Source organism: Neophocaena asiaeorientalis, unplaced genomic scaffold (assembly GCF_003031525.2).
Source record: "Neophocaena asiaeorientalis asiaeorientalis breed wild unplaced genomic scaffold, Neophocaena_asiaeorientalis_V1.1 scaffold43, whole genome shotgun sequence".
Lineage (NCBI taxonomy): Eukaryota > Metazoa > Chordata > Mammalia > Artiodactyla > Phocoenidae > Neophocaena > Neophocaena asiaeorientalis.
The window spans coordinates 7,152,802-7,171,728 of record NW_020173674.1 but is presented as its reverse complement, the minus strand read 5'-3'; the positions used below and the strand labels follow the sequence as shown (position 1 = coordinate 7,171,728).

General features: G+C 43.3%; 1 long non-coding RNA gene across 1 annotated transcript; it reads left to right on the top strand.

The window, feature by feature from the left end:
• The first annotated feature begins 112 nt into the window (after positions 1 to 112).
• Positions 113 to 8,355, top strand: LOC112402532 (uncharacterized). The gene is made up of 3 exons (XR_003003711.1): positions 113 to 281; positions 7,205 to 7,647; positions 8,277 to 8,355. It is a non-coding gene; the product is annotated as an uncharacterized LOC112402532 (long non-coding RNA).
• The last annotated feature ends 10,572 nt before the right edge of the window (positions 8,356 to 18,927 follow it).

The window sequence follows — 18,927 nt, the reverse complement described above, 5'->3', positions numbered from 1 at the left end:
TTTTGGAGGGGTGAGTATGCAAGGGACAGACATAACAGGCCTAAGAAAAATAAAGTGTCTTAGAGACTCATTCCAGGGGGATTCACAACAGTTTGACAAATCAGATGCTTTCTAAGAGAACTGGATTCAGGAAAGAAACATATGTCTCCTCCTAGATCACCCCCAAGTTGTGTGGGAGTGAGTTGGGTCCCCGTGGCTGCTACTGATTGCTCGAAATAGAGTTACGCGGACCAGTAAGAAAAAGAAAGGAAAATCGCTGGCCTATCGAAAGAGAAAAGCAGGTGAGCGGTTGCTAGGGGCGGAAGGTTGCGTTGCCTAGGGCTAGGTCCAACCCGGGTGGGCCGAGAGTAGAAAAGGCGCAATCCGTGGGTTGGTGTTCCGAGTCTGCCCCAGGGGACGTTTGTTGCGCTCAGAGAGGGGGCTGTGCCTGGGACTGAGGAGGAGGCAGAGCTTTCATTCCGGCTAATCTTGGGATGGGAGTGTTCTGTGCAAAGGGATGGATTTCAACGTCGCATGCCCGCACCCCTCCCCAAGCCTACAGCTTTGCTGTCCTTATAGCAATCATTCCTGGGCCGTAGGCGCAGCTCCCCCTGGTCTTGGTTGTCTGTGTCTGTCTATGTCTGCTTCGCAGCCAACCCAGTCGGCTCGTTGACAGAATGGAGCTAATGCACCCACTTTGTGCCTTGCGTTTTCCTCCATCATCTAATTTAATCATCAGTCACTAAAGTTAATAAGCTGGGTGGTGCTCTCCTCATTTTACGTGGGACCAATTGAGGTTCAGAAATTTAACAAGTCCTGGGATTGGCACCAGATCTCTCTGACCCTATATTCGTGTACCGTTAGCCTCAGTTACCTTTACCACCACCTGTTGACCTGAATTGGCCTGACCAGTTTAGCTTGTAACCTGTCACTGAGTTGGCTCCCCCATAAGGCTGTCTATGACTTTCTAGTGACTGCGTCCAGTAGCCAGCTTTCAGTTCTTGCCTGACTCAACCTCTCTCTCCTTAAAAGTCTCCTCCCTGAGCTTCTGTGACCCCACATGCCTCTGCTTTTCCCCCCAGCTATGTCTCTGTCCCCTTCCTTTTATTTAAATGCTGTCCATATTGGCCACTTCTGTCTCCTTTCCCTGCATGATCCTCTCTGCTCCTGTGGTTTCAATACCCCTGCCCTGTTGCTGATGACTCCCATATGAGGTCTTCAGCTGGGCTCTCTCCTGCTTTAAAAAAAATTCAGTGTCCCTAGTCCTCCACCGCAACCCCAGCTCCAGAAACGTGGGCATCACACTCACCATCTCCCTCTCGGGAACTCACATCCAAACTGGTAATTAAGTTATTTATTCAGTTGTCTGCAAATACGTATCCCATGCTGCCTGTTCTAGTAACTTAGGATGTCAGTGAACAAAGCAAAGATCTTTGCCTTTGTGTAGTTTCACCCTAGTAGATGTGGTGGACAATAAACCGTATACATAATGTAAGTGCATTATCTAATATGTTGGAAGGTAAGAAGTGCTGTAGGGGAAAAGTAGAGCAGAACAAAGGGGACCTGGAGTGTGGAGGGGTGCTCGAAGCAGGTTGCAGTATCAGCGAGAAGATGCCATTTGAGCAAAGAGTTGAAGGAGCTGAGTGGATGTCTGGGTAAAGTTGCACCTAGGTAAGGGTGGACCAGTCCTGGTTTGTTGGAGGAGGTAAATGTGGCTGGAGTAGAAATAGCAAAAGGGTGAACAGTAGGAGAGGGGGGCAGGGCCAGAAGGTGTTGGCCATTATAGGGACTTTGACTTTTACTCTGAGTGACATGATGAGCCATTGGAGGGTGTTAAGTAGAGGTGTAACATGTCCTACTTAGGTCTAAAAGGATCACTCCAGCTCCTGTGCTGTGGGATGTTGTTGGGTAGAGGACAAGGGTTTGGAGCAAGGAGATCAATTAGGAGGCTCTTGCCGTACATCAGGCAAGATACTGGCTTAAAAAAATGCACAATGTGAGAGTTGCAAGTTAAGTTTTATTTGGGTCAAAGTAAGGACTGCACCCCAAGAGACAGCATTTCAGATAGCTCTGAGAAGCTGCTCCGAGGAGGCAAAGAGGGGGAGCCCGGTTATATAGAAGTTTTGCAACAAAGGGCAGGTAGTCTGAACATCAAAAGATTATTGTTAATTAAAGAAAACCAGATATATCCAGTTAAGGAATTTAGTGCTTTTCTATGTATGGGAAGATGCAAGAGTCTGGGCTCAGTGAAATCTTTCCTTTGATATGCACCTCAGCTATCTGGGGCTAGTATCCTGTGTTTTCACATCCTGAGCTTCCTCAGGGCTCACTGGCTCATGTTGGAGGGCTGCAATTGTTGATGGCTGTGACATTCTTTGTTTACTGATATGGCAGGAAATATTCCAGTTATCAATATTCCATTTATCAGTATGAAGTTCTATTAAGCCTACCTCCTGAGTGTCTCTAGAATTTATTCTTTCTCTTCCATCTTCATCTCCTAGTGCTAGTTCAGACCAGCATTATCTCATGCTTGGGCAAATGCAACAGTCACCTAACCAATCTCATTTCCTACACTCTCCTCCCTATTAACTGTCCAAGCAGTGGCAAAAAAGATCCTCTGACACCTCAGTACATATCTTGCCTCCCTTTCCCAAACACTGCCCTTCAGGCCTATGCCCCATTTCTGGGGGCTCCCGATGCACCATACATACCATGACCCAAGTGGGACCCTCAACTTTTTTTTTTAATTAATTACTTTTGGGGGGCTGCGTTGGGTCTTCGTTGCTGCACGTGGGCTTTCTCTAGTTGTGTCGAGTGGGGGCTACTCTTTGTTGCAGTGCGCAGGCTTCTCCTTGCAGTGGCTTCTCTTGTTGAGGAGCGCGGGCTCTAGGCGCATGGGCTTCAGTAGTTGTGGCATGCAGGCTCAGTAGTTGTGGCATGCGGTCTTAGTTGCTCTGTGGCATGTGGGATCTTCCCGGACCTGGGATAGAATGTGTGTCCCCTGCACTGGCAGGAGGATTCTTTATTTTTTATAAATTTATTTATTTATTTTGGCTGCGTTGGGTCTTCGTTGCTGCGCACAGGCTTTCTCTAGTTGCGGTGAGTGGGGGCTACTCTTCGTTGTTGTGGTGCGTGGGCTTCTCATTGCGGTGGCTTCTCTTGTTGAGCATGGGCTCTAGGCACGTGGGCTTCAGTAGTTGCGGCATGCAGGCTCAGTAGTTGTGGCTCACAGGCTTAGTTGCTCCACGGCATGTAGGATCTTCCCAGACCAGGGCTCGAACCTGTGTCCCCTGCATTGGCAGGTGGATTCTCAACCAGTGCGCCACCAGGGAAGCCCTGGCAGGCAGATTCTTTATCCACTGCACCACCAGGGAAGTCCGACTCTCACCTTCTGTATAGGCCTTTCCTTCTCCAAAGACTGTCTTTCTCTTCAATTATCAACACAGTAAACATTGCTTAACTCCTCAGTCTGGATGGGGGCCCCTTCCGTGTGTTCCCACAATGCTTTGTGTTTCCCCATCATGGGGCTTAGCAACCTGTGCTGACTTTGGCAATGAACTTAAATCTCACTTGCAGAGGCCCTGAGCTTAAGGATGGAGGCCTGAGTCTTTTTTCCTCACACTGAACAGAAGAAGTAGATTTCCAAGCAAAGAATATCACCAGTGTTAAAGAAGGTCATTTTATTATGATACAGGGGTCAGTCAATCAAGAAGATATATAACAATCCTAAACATTTGTGCACCTAATAACAGAGCTTCAAATTACAAGTAACAACTGATTGAACTGCAGGGAGATATAGGCAAATCCATAATAATAGTCAAAGATTTTAATAATCTTCTTTCATTAATTGATAGAACAACAAGTAGGCAGAGAACCAGCAAGGACAGAGTAGACTTAAGCAATACTATCAACCACTTGACCTGATTAACATTTACAGAACACTTCACCCAACAAGAGCAGAATACATGTTTTTCTTAAATGTACATAAAACATTTACCATGACACACATATTTGGGGACATTAAACAAGACTCAATAAATTTAAAAGAATTCAACCCACATAAAGTGTTTCTATGACAGCGATGGAATTAACTTAGAAATCAATAAGAGAAAGATGCTTGGAAAATCCCCAAATTTTCGAAAACAAAACACTTCTAAGTAAGTAATGGATTAAAGAATAAATCAAAAGGGAAACTAGAAAGTCTTTTTAACTTAGTGAAAGTGAAAACACACATAATAGGATTTGTGGGATTCCACTAAAGAATTTTGGGGAAATTTATAGTACTAAATTCTTATGTTAGAAAAGAAGAAAGGACTGCTTATGACCTCAGCTTCCACCTTAAGAAACTAGAAAGAGAAGAGAAAAATCAACCCCCAAATAAGCAAAATAAAGGAAGTAATTAACTCCAAAAAGGAAATCAGTGAAATAGAAAACAGAAACAAAAAAAATAGAGAAAATCAAAGAAACCAAAAGATGGTTCCTTGAAAAGATCAATAAAATTGGCAGACTTCCTAACCAGATTGATCAGGAAAAAAAGAAAAAGATACAAATTACCAATATCAGGATTGAGAGAGGTGACATCGCTATAGATTCTACAGATATTAAAAGGGTAATAAGGGAATATCATGAAAAATTTTATGCCAATAAATTAGACAAATTCTAAGATGAGGGTGTCTGCTTTTCCCACTTCCACTCAACATTATACTGGAGGTCCTTGCCAGGGCAATAAAGCAAGAAAAAAAAAAGCATACAGATTTTAAAAGAAGAAATAAAACTGTCTTGGTTCACAGACAACATAATTGTCTATACATATAATCCTAAGGAAGCCACAAAAAAGTTACTAGAACTAACAAGTGAGTTCAGCAAGGCTGTAGGATAGAAAGTCAATATACAAAAGAAACTGCATTTCTAAATACAGTAAACAATCAGAAATTAAAATTTTTAAAATACTACTTACAGAGCATTAAAATATGAAATGCTTAATGATAAAATTGATGTAAAAATATGCAAGACTTATACAGTGAAAAGTATAAAACATTGCCAAGAGAAATTAAATATCTAAGTAAATGGAGAGGTATACTGTGTCTGTGGATCAGAACACTTAACACTTCTATGATGCCAATAAAATAGAGAAGATTAATGAAGTTCAAAGCTGGCTCTTTGAATAAGCTAATAGGCAAAATTCTGGCAAGACTGATCAAGAACATAAAGTGAAGGTAAAAATAAACAATATAATGAATGAAAAAGGGAGATAACCACAGACACAATGGAGATTTAAAAATAATAAGTGTGGGGACTTCCCTGGTGGTGTAGTGGTTAAGAATCCACCGTCCAATGCAGGGCACACGGGTTCAATCCCTGGTCAGGGAACTAGATCCCACATGCATGCTACAACTAAGAGTTCACATGCCACAACTAAGGAGCCCGCCTGCTGCAACTAAGACCCGGTGGCAACCAAAGAAAAAAAGAATATTCATCCTCTAACAAAAAGATAATAATAATAGGGGTGTAGTAGGTGCAATTTTATGGCAACAAATTTGAAAACTTAGGTGAAAGTAACAATTTCCTAGAAAACAAAAGATGTGTAAAACTGACCCAACACGAAATAGAAAACATGACTAGACCAATAAATATACTTTTTAAAGTTGCTAAGGGAGTAGATATATTTTTTTGAGATTTATTTATTTATTTGGCCGTGCTGGGTCTTAGTTGCGGCACACGGGATCTTCGTTGCAACAGGCGGGATCTTTAGTTGCGGCATGTGGGATCTAGTTCCCTGACCAGGGATGGAACCCAGGCCCCCTGCATTGGGAGCGCAGAGTGTTAACCTCTGGACCACCAAGGAAGTCCCTCATGCCTGTTTCATAGATGAGGAAACTGAGGCACAGAAAAGTTAAGTGACTTGCCCAAGGTTTGCACAGCTAATAGGAAAAGGCAAAGTCAGGATTTAAAGCAGGCAGTGTGATCCCACAGCCCCCCCTCACCCTGTGTACTTTGTAACATGTCCATTTTCTCAATCCCCGTGACAACGTGTTGTTTCATTCATGAGAAAGCGGAGGCTCAGAGAGGCTAAGGGACTTAGGCTCAGTCACCCTGAAGAGTGGCTGAGCTGGGACTGTCTGGTTGCCTCACACACCACAGCCCTCCTAGTCAGCTGCCAGGTCCCACTGCCTGGTCCCCATTCCCCCAGTGCCTGTGAGGAGTTCCACCCCCCAATTCAAGCAGTGTCAGGGGGCTGAGTCATTCCCAACAGTCTCTGGGCAAAGCCGCGGAACAGCCACCACAAGGCTAGACAGCTTGGCCGTCCTCGGAGGGCAGAGCCGGGTCAGAAGCCCAAGTCTCTGCCTGCTGAAGGGCGCAGGCAGCCAGGTGTGAGGCCATGTCAGGACGCAACTCGGGCCACCATGGGCTTCAGGGAAAGGGACATACATTACAGGGGACAGGTCCGGGGACAGCACCTATCACCCAAGTCTAGTTCAGACAAAGAAAGGTGTGGCTTGGGCAGTCAGCTGGCACCTGGCCAATCAACACACTTTTAATGGAACCTGTTATGTGTCAGACATGGGGCTGGGTGCTGGGAACTCAGGTGTGAGTAAAAAGACACCTTCCGCCCTCCTGAGCCTTCTTGCCCAGGGTAAGAAATCTGGGGCACACACCTTTCCTCCTACTTCTCGCTTGCTCCTGTCTCCGTCCCCTTAGAATAGATGGAGTTTCCCTCTTCCCATGGATTCAGTTGTTTATTCATCCAACAAGTATATAGTGAGTCCCTGCCATCAGCCAGGCCTTGTTCTAAGTGTAGAGAATGCATTTGTGAATAAAATAGATAAAAATCCCTGCCTTCACGGAGTGTACAGTCAATAAAAGACAACAAATACACAAGGAAGCACACAGGGAAGTGAAGACTTTGGGAAATCAAGAGGGTAGGGGAGGTGGGGCAGATGAGGAGGACCCTGAGTGTTTGAAAGGAGGAGAGACAGTTCTATCTGAGCAGGGGGTGTGTACAGATGTGGATTCAGGTAGATTCAGGGGCAGGAAAAGAGAAAGAGTGTTGGAGGTGAGGAGTTGTGATTAGTTATCTCAGAAAGAGGGAGTAGGAACTTTGTATCGAGCTGCATTAGGAGTGCCAGGAAGCATGAGTGTCCAAAGAATTTTATGACCTTAGAGCCCTGAGTTCAAAGTGAAGCAGCCCCTCTGCTTATCTGATTTGTTTTCTCCTCTGTTGCAGGTACTACGTAGGTGGATGGAAGGGTTCAGCCAGAGTTGGAGTCTCCTAGGCGTGGTAGTTTTAGGATATGTCCATACATTCATGATACCTCTCTTTTCAAGAGGTGGACCCTAATTCCCCTCCCCTTGAGTATAAGCTGGACTCAGTGATTTGCTCCTAACGAATAGAATAAAAGTGATGGTGTGAGACTTTGGAGGCCTGGTCACGAAAGGCACTTTGGCTTCCTGCTTGCTCTGTCTCGGGTCAATCGCTCTGGAGGAAGCCAGCCGCCATGGCATGAAGACACTCAAGCAGCCCTATGGACAGGTCCACATGCTGAGGAACTGAGGCCAACAGCCAACAGCCATGGCAGTGACACCCTGGGAAGGGGATCCTTCAGCCCCAGCCAGGCCTTCAGATGACTGCAGCTCTGGCCAACTTCACTACAAATCTCATGAGAGACTGTGAGTCAGAACCTCCCAGCTAAGTTGCTCCTGAATTCCTGACCCACAGAACAGCGAGATGAAATGCTTTTTGAAAAAATTTAAGCCCCAAAGTTCTGGGGTAATTTTTACACAATAGTTAACTAATACCCCAGGTGTCTTGGATAGAGTGAGGAGCGATTGGAGGGTGGGCTTCTACCTGGTAATTCAACAACCCAGGCTCCTTGTATCTGGTGGCCCTACCATTCCCTAGGGACCCTTGGGGTTACCTGGAAATCTTCTGCATTTGGCTGGAAGTCAAATGACAGTGAGGCAGATCGTAAGAGAGGGAGGTTTTCAAAGGCCATACCTGGTCATGAATAATAAAAAGTAATGAAAAATGGGATGAGGAACTGACTTTTAAGATGGAACCAAAAGACGATTAGAAGGTAGGAAGGGAGAAAGGAATAAAGGTCAGTGGGAAGACCTCTGGCCTGAAAGTCTGGGTGTATTTTAGGAAGTAAAGAGAATCCCTGGAGCTTGGGGAGAGAGGCTGAGAATGGCTGAAAATGAGTCTGAGGAGTTGGGTGGAGCCAGATGGCGCAGGGTCTTGTAAACAGCCTCTTAGGACTTTATCCAGGGTCAGTGGGAAAAACTGCGGGTTTCCGCAGGAGATAGCTGAGCGGATCTGGACAGAGCGCCGGCCTGGAGGAGGGAGGGAAGCATCAGCTGGAGCTGGAAGAGTGGTCGTTGACTAAGTGTGTGTGTGTGTGTGTGTGTGTGTGTGTGTGTGTGTGTGTGTCGCGGGGGGAGCGGGCTGGCCGAGGGGAGGGAAAGGGCCCCAGCGGGCCCAGTCTTCTATGTGGAAGGTAGAATTATTCTCAAGGACGGGGGAATCCCAGAGACAGCAGGTTTACAAGGCAGCATGCTGAGTTCACTTTGTAAAATAATGCAATATTTGATACGTACAAAATAATTGATGTCAAATATACATAAGCAATAGAGTGAAATAATAAACGCCCAACTTGAGAAACAGACTATTAGCAACATCGCCGTCTCCCATCACGTCTCCGTCTCCCACCACAAGATACCACACCCCTAATTTTATTATTTTTATTTTTTAAAATACCTTTATATAGTGTATTCCTTCAGATGTATCCTTTTTTTAATTTTATTTTTTAAATTTTTGGCCGAGCCACTCGGCATATGAGATCTTAGTTCGCAACCAGGGATGGAACCCACACCCCCTGCAGGGGAGGCGAGGAGTCTTAACCACTGGACCGCCAGGGAAGTTCCCTATTATTTTTAAATACTAATTATTTTTAAACTCATTACCTTGCTTTTATTTTTCTCATAAACCCAAGTGGTTATTTTATTATAAATATGCTTACAAAAATGTTCCAGTTAATCGTTGAAAGGATTTTCTTTTTCACTGCAAAATCTTTTTAATATACATTTATTTATTTATTTTTGGCTGCGTTGGCTCTTCATTGCTGCACACGGGCTCTCTAGTTGCAAAGAGCGGGGGCTACTCTTCCTTGTGGTGGGCAGGCTTCTCATTGCAGTGGCTGCTCTTGTTGCAGAGCACAGGCTCTAGGCTCACGGGCTCAGTAGTTGTGGCTCACGGGCTCTAGAGCACAGGCTCAGTAATTGTGGTGCATGGGCTTAGTTGCTCCACAGCATGTGGGATCTTCCAGGACCAGGGCTCGAACCGGTGTCCCCTGCATTGACAGGCAGATTCTTTTTTTTTCTTTTTTTTTTTTTTGCGGTACGTGTGCCTCTCACTGTTGTGGCCTCTCCCGTTGCGGAGCACAGGCTCCGGACGCGCAGGCTCAGCGGCCATGGCTCACGGACCTAGCCACTGCGTGGCACGTGGAATCTTCCCGGACCGGGGCACGAACCCGTGTCCCCTGCATCGGCAGGCGGACTCTCAACCACTGCGCCACCAGGGAAGCCCAGCAGGCGGATTCTTAACCACTGCGCCACCAGGGAAGTCCCTTCAGTGCAAAATTGACTGCATTCCAGGTAAAGCTGCCAATAACTTGATCCACCTCAGCAACTGGCTCAGACTTTCCGCCCAGCCACTGCCCCTCCCATTGCTTTAACCACTTGTCGCCTACAGCCCCATGGGATCTGTATCACTGGGCAAGGCAAGATGTGCCTCGGCATTCATTGAGATGGTGCAATTTTTCTCCTCTAATCTATTAAGGGAGTAAATTACATTAATTTCCTTGTCTCTAACCTTGCAGTTTTGGAGTAAATCCAACTTGGGCACCGTGTGTTATCTTGTCTCTATATTACCAGGTTCAGTTTAATAATTTGCTTAGGGTATTTTACATCCATGTCTATGAGCCTGCAGTATTTCTTTCTTTTTTCGCTTTTGGTATCAAGTATGCTACCTTTATGACATGTGAGAGGGAAGGTCCCTCTCTTTATATACCCTGGCAGGATTTGTACAAGATAGAATTATTTGTTCTTTGAATGTTCGGTTAATCTTACTGTTGGAGCCATATAGGCCTGGGGTTTTCTTTGTGATAAGATTTTAAAAAAATTATTTTATTGAAGTGTAGTTGATTTACAATGTTGTGTTAGTTACTACTCTACAGCAAAGTGATTCAATTATACATATATATACATTCTTTTTTCAAAATATGCTTTTCCATTATGGTTTATCATAGGATCTTGAATATAGTTCTAGGTGCTGTACAGCAGGACCTTGTTGTTTATCCATTCTATATGTTTGAGGTAAGATTTTATCTACTGATTCAATTTGTTTAATATTGTAGGACTAATCAGGATGTATATTTCTACCTGTTTTAGTTTTGCTGAGTTTTATTTTTCTACAGAGACTTATCTATCTTTATATAAATATAAACAGTTAAATTGTATAAAGTATAAAAGTTGGCATAAAGTTGTTCATGATATCTTCATATTTTTATTGTTGAACGTATCTCCCTTTTTATTCCTGTTAGTTAATTTGTGCCTTCTCTTTTATTAATTTTTTTTATTTTCATTTTTTTGTGCCTTCTCTTTTAAAAATTACTCTGAATGCATCTTGCCAGAAGTTTGTCAATTTTATTGGTGTCATCAAAGAACCAAATTTTGACTTTTCTGGTTCTTTCCATTAGTATATGTTTTCTATTAATTTCTGCTCTTTATTACTTTATTCCTTCTATTTTTAATTAGGTATATTTTTCTGCTCTTATTTTGAAATAACTTTAGGGTTACATAAAATTGCAAAAACAGTGCAGAATTCCTGTATACCCTTCACCAAACTTCTTTTGATGGGACCATCTTACACAAGCATATGACAGTTGTTGAAGCTAGGAAATTAACAGCGATATACTGGTGTTAGCTAATCGATATATCTCATTTTAATTGTGCCAGTGGTCCCACTGATGCCCTTTTCCTGGTCCAGGATCCAATCAGGATTCCAAATTGCATGTAATCAGTAATTCATTGTTGTGTAATAAACACCCTAAAACTTAGCAGCTTAAAACAACAAACATTTATTATCTCCTAGTTTCTGTGGATCAGGAATTTGGGAGCCGCTTAGCTGGGTAGTTCTTGCTCAGGGTCTCTGATGACATTGTACTCATGATGTCAGCCAGGACTGAGGTCATCTGACGTCTTAACCAGACTGGGGGATCTGCTGTCAAGATGGCTTATTCACAAAAGAGCAGGAGGCCTTGCTACCTCACCACGTGGGTCTCTCCATAGTGATGCTTGAGTGGCCTCATGACAAGGCAGCTGCCTTCTCCCAGAGAAAGTAAGGTTGAAGTTGCAAAGTCTTTTATGATCTAGCTTCAGAAATCACAGGGTGTCATTTCCACAACGTCCTATTGGTAAACGGGTCAACCCTATTCCGTGAATACCAGGCTCACTCAGAGGCCACCTGGGAGGCTGGCTACCACAGCTGTCCTGTCCCCTTGGTCTTCTCCAATCTGGGGAAACATCTCAGATTTCTTTTTCTTCTATGAACTTGACACTTGTGGAAAGTATTGGCCAGTTATTTTGTAGAGTATCCCTCAGTTTGGATTTATCAGCAGTTTTGTAATGATTACTTTGATGTTATTCATTTGGGAGAAGAATAAAACAGAAGTGGGGACTACCCTGGTGGCGCAGTGGCTAAGAATCCGCCTGCCAATGCAGGGGACACGGGTTCGAGCCCTGGTCCAGGAAGATCCCACATGCCATTAAGCGCGTGCGCCACAACCACTGAAGCCCACGCACCCTAGAGTCTGCCTGCTGCAACTACTGAGCCCGCGCACCGCGACTACTGAGCCTGCGTGCCACAACTACTGAAGCCTGCATGCCTAGAGCCTGTGCTCTGCAACAAGAGAAGCCACCGCAATGAGAAGCCTGCGCACCGCAATGAAGAGTAACTCCTGCTCGCTGCAGCAAGAGAAAGCCTGCAGCAGCAACGAAGACCCAACGCAGCCAAAAGTAAATAAAATTTAAAAAAGAAAGAATAAAACGGAAGTGATGTGTGCTTCTCAGTGAATCATATTGGATGGTATATGATGTTGGTTTGTTTTATTACTGGTCATGTTAACATTGATCACTTGGTTAGGGTGGTGTCTGCCAGGTTTCTCTTTTTCCATTTGTGATTAGTAAACATCATGGGGAGAGACACTTTGAGTGTATGCAAATACCTTGTTTCTCATCATACTTTTGTTTACTAACTTTAGCATCCATCAATGATTCACGCCTGCAACAATTACTACTGTGGTATTTGCTTAAGGTGAATTTATTTATTTATTTATTTTTGAATTTTATTTATTTTTTATACCACAGGTTTTTATTACCTATCTATGTTATACATATTAGTGTATACATGTCAATCCCAATCTCCCAATCATCCCAATTCATTTTAAATTTTTAAAAAATCTTCTTGTTCCCATGGTTATTTTCCTCTTGTCATTTATTTGCTATATATGTGCTTTCCCCCGTTTTCTTGAAAAATTAGCTAGTTGTTTGTCTATTTGTTAATTTTTCCAAATATTCAGGCCTAATTTCTGTTCTCTACTGCATTAATCTTTGCTTTTATCTTTATTCTTTCCCTCTTTGTGCTTTCTTTTGGTTTACTTTGATGTTCTTTTTCTAGTTTTCTTAGAGCTGGGAATTAAACTCATTTCTTTTCATTCTTTTACTTTTAATGGTATACGTGTTTAATCCTATGAATGTTATTCTAATCATTGCTTTAAATGTATCTCATAGGGCTTCCCTGGTTGCTCAGTGGTTAAGAATCCGCCTGCCAATGCAGGGGACACCAGTTCGAGCCCTGGTCTGGGAAGATCCCACATGCCACGGAGCAACTAAGCCCGGGTGCCACAACTACCAAGCCTGCGCTCTAGAGCCCCTGAGCCACAACTACTGAGCCCACGTGCCACAACTACTGAAGGCCATGTGCCTAGAACCCATGCTCCGCAACAAGAGAAGCCACCTCAATGAGAAGCCTCTGCATCGCAATGAAAAGTAGCCCCTGCTCGCCACAACTAGAGAAAGCCCATGTGCAGCAATGAAGACCCAACGCAGCCAGCAATAAATGAATAAATTTATTTAAAAAAATGTATCTCATAGAATCTGATATGTAGTATTTTCATTATGATTATTTTTTGGAATTTTGTATTCCAGTTTTTCACCTAATTAATTTGTTTTTGTCTTTGTTAATGATTTCTCATTTTATTACATTCTGCTCAGAGAATATTGTTTATAATATTTCCATTTTATTCAACTTACTGATGATTTCTTTGTGACCTAATATATGATTAATTTTTTGTGATATTTTGTTTCTTTGGATTTATGGTCGTTTTTTTTCAGGGGGAGATTTCCTCAGTTAATGTGTACTGGATTTTATTTTCTGACTATTTTTTGGTTTTTAATAATAGTTCCAGATGGATCTGTTACTCCTTTTCTTGTTCATTTTTTGTGATATTGGGGTGTTTTACAAGATTCCTAGCTCTATAGCACACTCTTATGTCAATACAGCAAAGTCCAGACACTTCAGTGCATTTTTTTTTTTTTTTTTTTTTTTTGCGGTACGCGGGCCTCTCACTGTTGTGGCCTCTCCCATTGCGGAGCACAGGCTCCGGACGCGCAGGCTCAGCGGCCATGGCTCACGGGCCTAGCCGCTCCGCGGCATGTGGGACCTTCCCGGACCGGGGCACGAACCCATGTCCTGTGCACCCGCTGGCGGACTCTCAACCACTGTGCCACCAGGGAAGCCCTACTTCAGTGCATTTTAATTTGTTTGTCTGGTTGGGGAAAGGGGTTTGTGTCCTCCAGTTTCTTTGTTTGTTTCTCTTTTGTCTTGCAAGACCCTAAATTTTTCCCTTTTGCTTTCTCCCCCTTCATCACTCAATTGCCCAAAGACTCTTCGACCATTCGGTGTTTTTCTTTTTCCTTTCCCAGAACCTATGTATTTTAAAGACTGACGCTTCAAATCCCACATATCTTTTAGTCCCTTCCCTGTAGTCTGCACGCTGATCCCCCAGGACATTTTCCTGTTATTTACAGACTGCAGATGACATCGTCTTCCTGATGGAGGTTCTAGATCGACCTTGGGCCCCATTGCCAACTCCCCTCTTCTGTCTCTTCCCCGTTTATCTTGGTACAGAGCCTGGTGGTAGGGCTGTGTGGGGCTGGAGCGCAAGAGGTCCGCACAACCCTGTGGCGGGCTTTCTTTTTATTTACAGTTATTTTGAAGTTCGGACATTCTCTGCTTTCAAGTTATGCTGAGGCTATGGCAGAGTTTTATTTCCCATTCTTGTTTCGATTTGCTTGGGAAGGAAGCACTGAGAGATGGGGACATAGGCAGCCGCCCCAGAAGTCCCGCTGCTTTTCCTTTGAAACTCAAAAAAAAGTTACAGAGGAACATTTTTTTTCTTTTTTAAATTTGGCTGCATTAGTTCCCCTACCAGAGGTTGAACCTGAGCCCTCAGCAGTGAAAGTGCGGAGTCCTACCAACTGGACCACCAGGTAATTCCCCTTCCTTTGTAACTTTAAAAAATATATATTTATTTATTTAGGCTGTGCTGGGTCTTAGTTGTGGCACGTGGACTTCTCAGTTGCAACATGCATGCTGGGATCTAGTTCCCTGACCAGGGATCGAATCCGGGCCACCTGCATTGGGAGCCCGGAGTCTTACCCATCGGACCACTAGGGAAGTCCCTTCTTTGTAAGTTGTTTTTAAAATGAATTGATTAATTTATTTACTTTTCTTTTTGGCTCTGTTGCATCTTTGCTGCTGCATGCGGGCCCTTTCCAGCTGTGGTGAGCAGGGGATACTCTTTGTTGCCCTGCCCAGGCTTTTCATTGCGGTGGCTTCTCTTGCTGCGGAGCACAGGCTCTAGGCCCACAGGCTCAGTAGTTGTGGCGCATGGGCTTAGCTGCTCCGCGGCATGTGGGATCTTCCCAGACCAGGGCTGGAACCCGTGTCCCCTGCATTGGCAGGTGGATCCTTAACCACTGCGCAACCAGGGAAGTCCCCCTCCTTTGTAACTTTTAAAGACGGAGTTTAGCTCATTAGTTTGGACCCTTTCTTATTTTCCAATATATACAGTTGAGGTCATAAATTTCTCTCTAAGAATTTTTAGCTGGGTCCTCCAACATGGATATACGATATTTTCATTATGACTGTAATCTAAAACAACACAAATTTATAATCTATTTTCTAATTTCTGTTGTGGTTTTTTTTTTCTCTTGGCCCAGACATCTCATAAAATGTTTCTTAATTTCAAAATAGGATTTTTTTTTAATCTGTCTGTTGACGATGTTTAACTTAATTATATTGTGGTAAAAAAAAAACAAACAAACCACAGACTGAATGATTTTAACTTTTTGAAATTAGTTCCGTTGCCTGATGATCTAGAATTTGATCGATTTATTGGGAAATGTTCTGCATACACTGTTCTGCATTTAGGTGCAATGGTCCACTAGGTCCAATTTGTTAACCATATCCTTCATATCTTTTATACCCTTGCTAATTTTTTCTTTTTTTTTGCCTGCATGTGCCATAGAATCTACAAATAAGATTGTGATTTAATCTGCTTTTCCTTGTGGCTTTATTCTATATATATATACATCTTTACTGCTTGTTAATCTTACTTTTAAGAATAAATTAAGAATAAATAAATTTTAATTGCTGTGTATTTTAGAGCTTTCTTTTTTTTTTTTTGCGGTACGCGGGCCTCCCGCTGTTGTGGCCTATCTTGTTGCGGAGCAACAGACTCCGGACGCGCAGGCTCAGCGGCCATGGCTCACGGGCGCAGCCGCTCCGCGGCATGTGGGATCTTTCCGAACCGGGGCACGAACCCTTGTCCCCTGCATCGGTAGGCGGACTCTCAACCACTGCCCCACCAGGGAAGCCCTGCTGTGTATTTTAAAAATCACTAAGTAAGCATGCTCTTTCTCCCTAGTAATGCTTTTAACCTGAAATTTATTTTTTTCTGATACTAATACTGTATAGCTATTCCAGCTTTTAGTAGGCATTTGCCTGATATTTTTTCCATCCTTCTGTTTCCAAACGCTTTATATCCTTATATTTATATGTATCTTTTATAAATACAGGCATACCTCAGAGATAGTGTGTGTTTGGTTCCAGACTACTGCAGTAAAGTGAATATTACAATAAAACAAGTCACAGATTTTCCGATTTTTCAGTGCATATAGAAGTTATGTTACACTCTACTATTGTCTATTAAGTGTACAATAGCATTATGTCTAAAAAAATGTACATACCCTTAATTTAAAAATACTTTATTGCTAAAAAATGGTAACCATCATCTGAGCCTTCAGGGAGTCATAGTCTTTTTGAAATAGCAACACCAATCACTGATCACAGGGACTTCCCTGGTGGCGCAGTGGTTAAGAATACCAATGCAGGGGACACGGGTTTGAGCCCTGGTCCGGGAAGATCCCACATGCCGCGGAGCAGCTAAACCCGTGCGCCACAACTACTGAGCCTGTGTGCCACAACTACTGAAGCCCGTGCGCCTAGAGCCTGTGCTCTGCAACAAGAGAGGCCACCGCAGTGAGAAGTCCGTGCACCACAACGAGGAGTAGCCCCTGCTTGTTGCAACTGGAGAAAACCCACACGCAGCAAGGAAGACCCAACGGAGCCAAAGAGTCACTGATCACAGATCACCATAACGAATATAATAATAACGAAACAGTTTGAAGTTTTGCAAGAATTACCAAAATGTGACACAAAGACACGAAGTGAGTGAATGCTGTTGAAAAAATTACACTGATAGACTAGCTCGACACATGGTTGTGATAAAAGAAACGTTCACATATTGAGGTGTGGGGAAGTCATTCTGGCTTATACATGAGTTAACTTGAATTTTATGCTAACAAAAACAGCCTGTTTGTGGCCTATCAAACATACATTGTACATCTGCTTTAATTATTAAATAAAAAGACACATTGACCAGAAGTAAAGAATGTCCATGTTTAAAATGATGATTAAATGCCTCTCTTCCTAGGATGTCAATGCTGATCCTCCTTTGATGATAAGACCGGTTCCCAGATGCTAAGGCCATACTGACTTGCTGTATACTTGCTGGTCTGTTTTTTTTTTTTTTTTTTTGAAACCGTGAAGAAATGTATTCCTGATTTGTTTAATGGTCTTTGTTCTGGCAAGATATAAAACCATGCTGAAAGTCATGCTTCTCTGGAGCAGTTGCTCAGAGTAATCTGGAAAGCTGGCTTCCGGGCTCTAGCCCTCAGTTTGGCTCAAATAAAACTCTTTTCTAGGCTATTTCCTGGTGGTCCAATGGTTAGGACTCCACGCTTCCACTGGCAGGGGCAACTAAGATCCCACAACTAAGATCCTGCAAGCCGTGCGATGCAGCCAAGAAAAAAACAAACAACAAACAACAAAACAACTCTTCTATTCCTATTATAGGTTGTTTATTCATTATTTTTGTTGACAGTTGTCACAAACCTTCGATTTGTAAAAAATGCAATATCTGTGAAGTGCAATAAAGCAAAACGCAGTAAATGGACATACGCCTCTAACTTGTAGTGCAATTATTTTACAAGTAGTATATTAGTTAGCTCAGTAGAAATTATGCTGTGATAAATGTAGTAGGCAGAATAATGACCTCCCAAATATGTGCACCTCCCAATTCCTGGAACCCATGAACATATTATCTTGCACGGCAAAAGGGACTTCACAGATATGATTAAGGACCTTGAGATGGCGAGATTATCCTGGATTATCCAGGTGGGTTCAATGTAATCACAAGCGTCCTTAAAAGTGGGAAAGGAGTCAGGGTCAGAAGATGCTATTCTGCTGTCTTTGAAAATGGAGGAAGGAGGCCACAAGCCAAGGAATGTGGTGGCCACCGGAAGGAATTATACCTTGCTGACACCTTGATTTTAGCAGAGTGAGACCCACTTTGGACTTCTGGCCTCCAGAACTATAAGATAATAGATTTGTATTATTTTAAGCCACTGAGTTTGTGGTAATTTGTTACAGCAGCAAATAGAAATCCAATACAATAATACCCAACTCCAAAATCTCAGTGGCTTTCAAAAACAAGTTTTTTTTTGTTAGAGGAATTAGAGAAAACGTTGTTTAACAAGAGTCTCCTTTTTTAAAAAGAAATTGAGGGCCTCCCTGGTGGTGCAGTGGTTAGGAGTCCACCCCTGCCAATGCAGGGGACTCGGGTTTGAGCCCTGGTCCGGGAAGATCCCACATGCCGCAGAGCAACTAAGCCCGCGAGCTACAACTACTGAGCCCACGAGCCACAACTACTGAAGCCCGTACACCTAGAGCCCGTGCTCCGCAACTAAGGGAAACCACCGCAATGAGAAGCCCGCGCACCGCAACGAAGAGTAGCCCCTGCTCGCTGCAACTAGAGAAAGCCGGTGCACAGGAATGAAGACCCAACGCAGCCAAACGTAAATAAATAAATAAATTTTAAAAAAAAGAAGATTGTAAAATAATATTTTTTAAAAATTGAATTATATTTGATTTACCATGTTTCAGGTGTACAGCAAAGTGATTCAGTTATACATATATTCTTTTTCAAAAAGTTTATTTCTTATTCATATTCCATGTCCTTTACTGTTTAGCTTTGGGTCTGCTCCATGTCTTCTTTATTCCAGACCCCAGGCTAGAGAGGCTGCCACTACCTGGGGTACACCTGACCCGGGGCAGATGGAAAAGGGGAAGTGCAGAACCACCTTGGAGTTCTTAAAACAATTTCTGCTCAGATTCCACTGACTGAAGCAAACCACGTGAGTAAGCATACATGGAGTAGGGAGTAGCATCCTCCCAGAAGGAAGGACACCTTGTCCTATTGGGAGGGA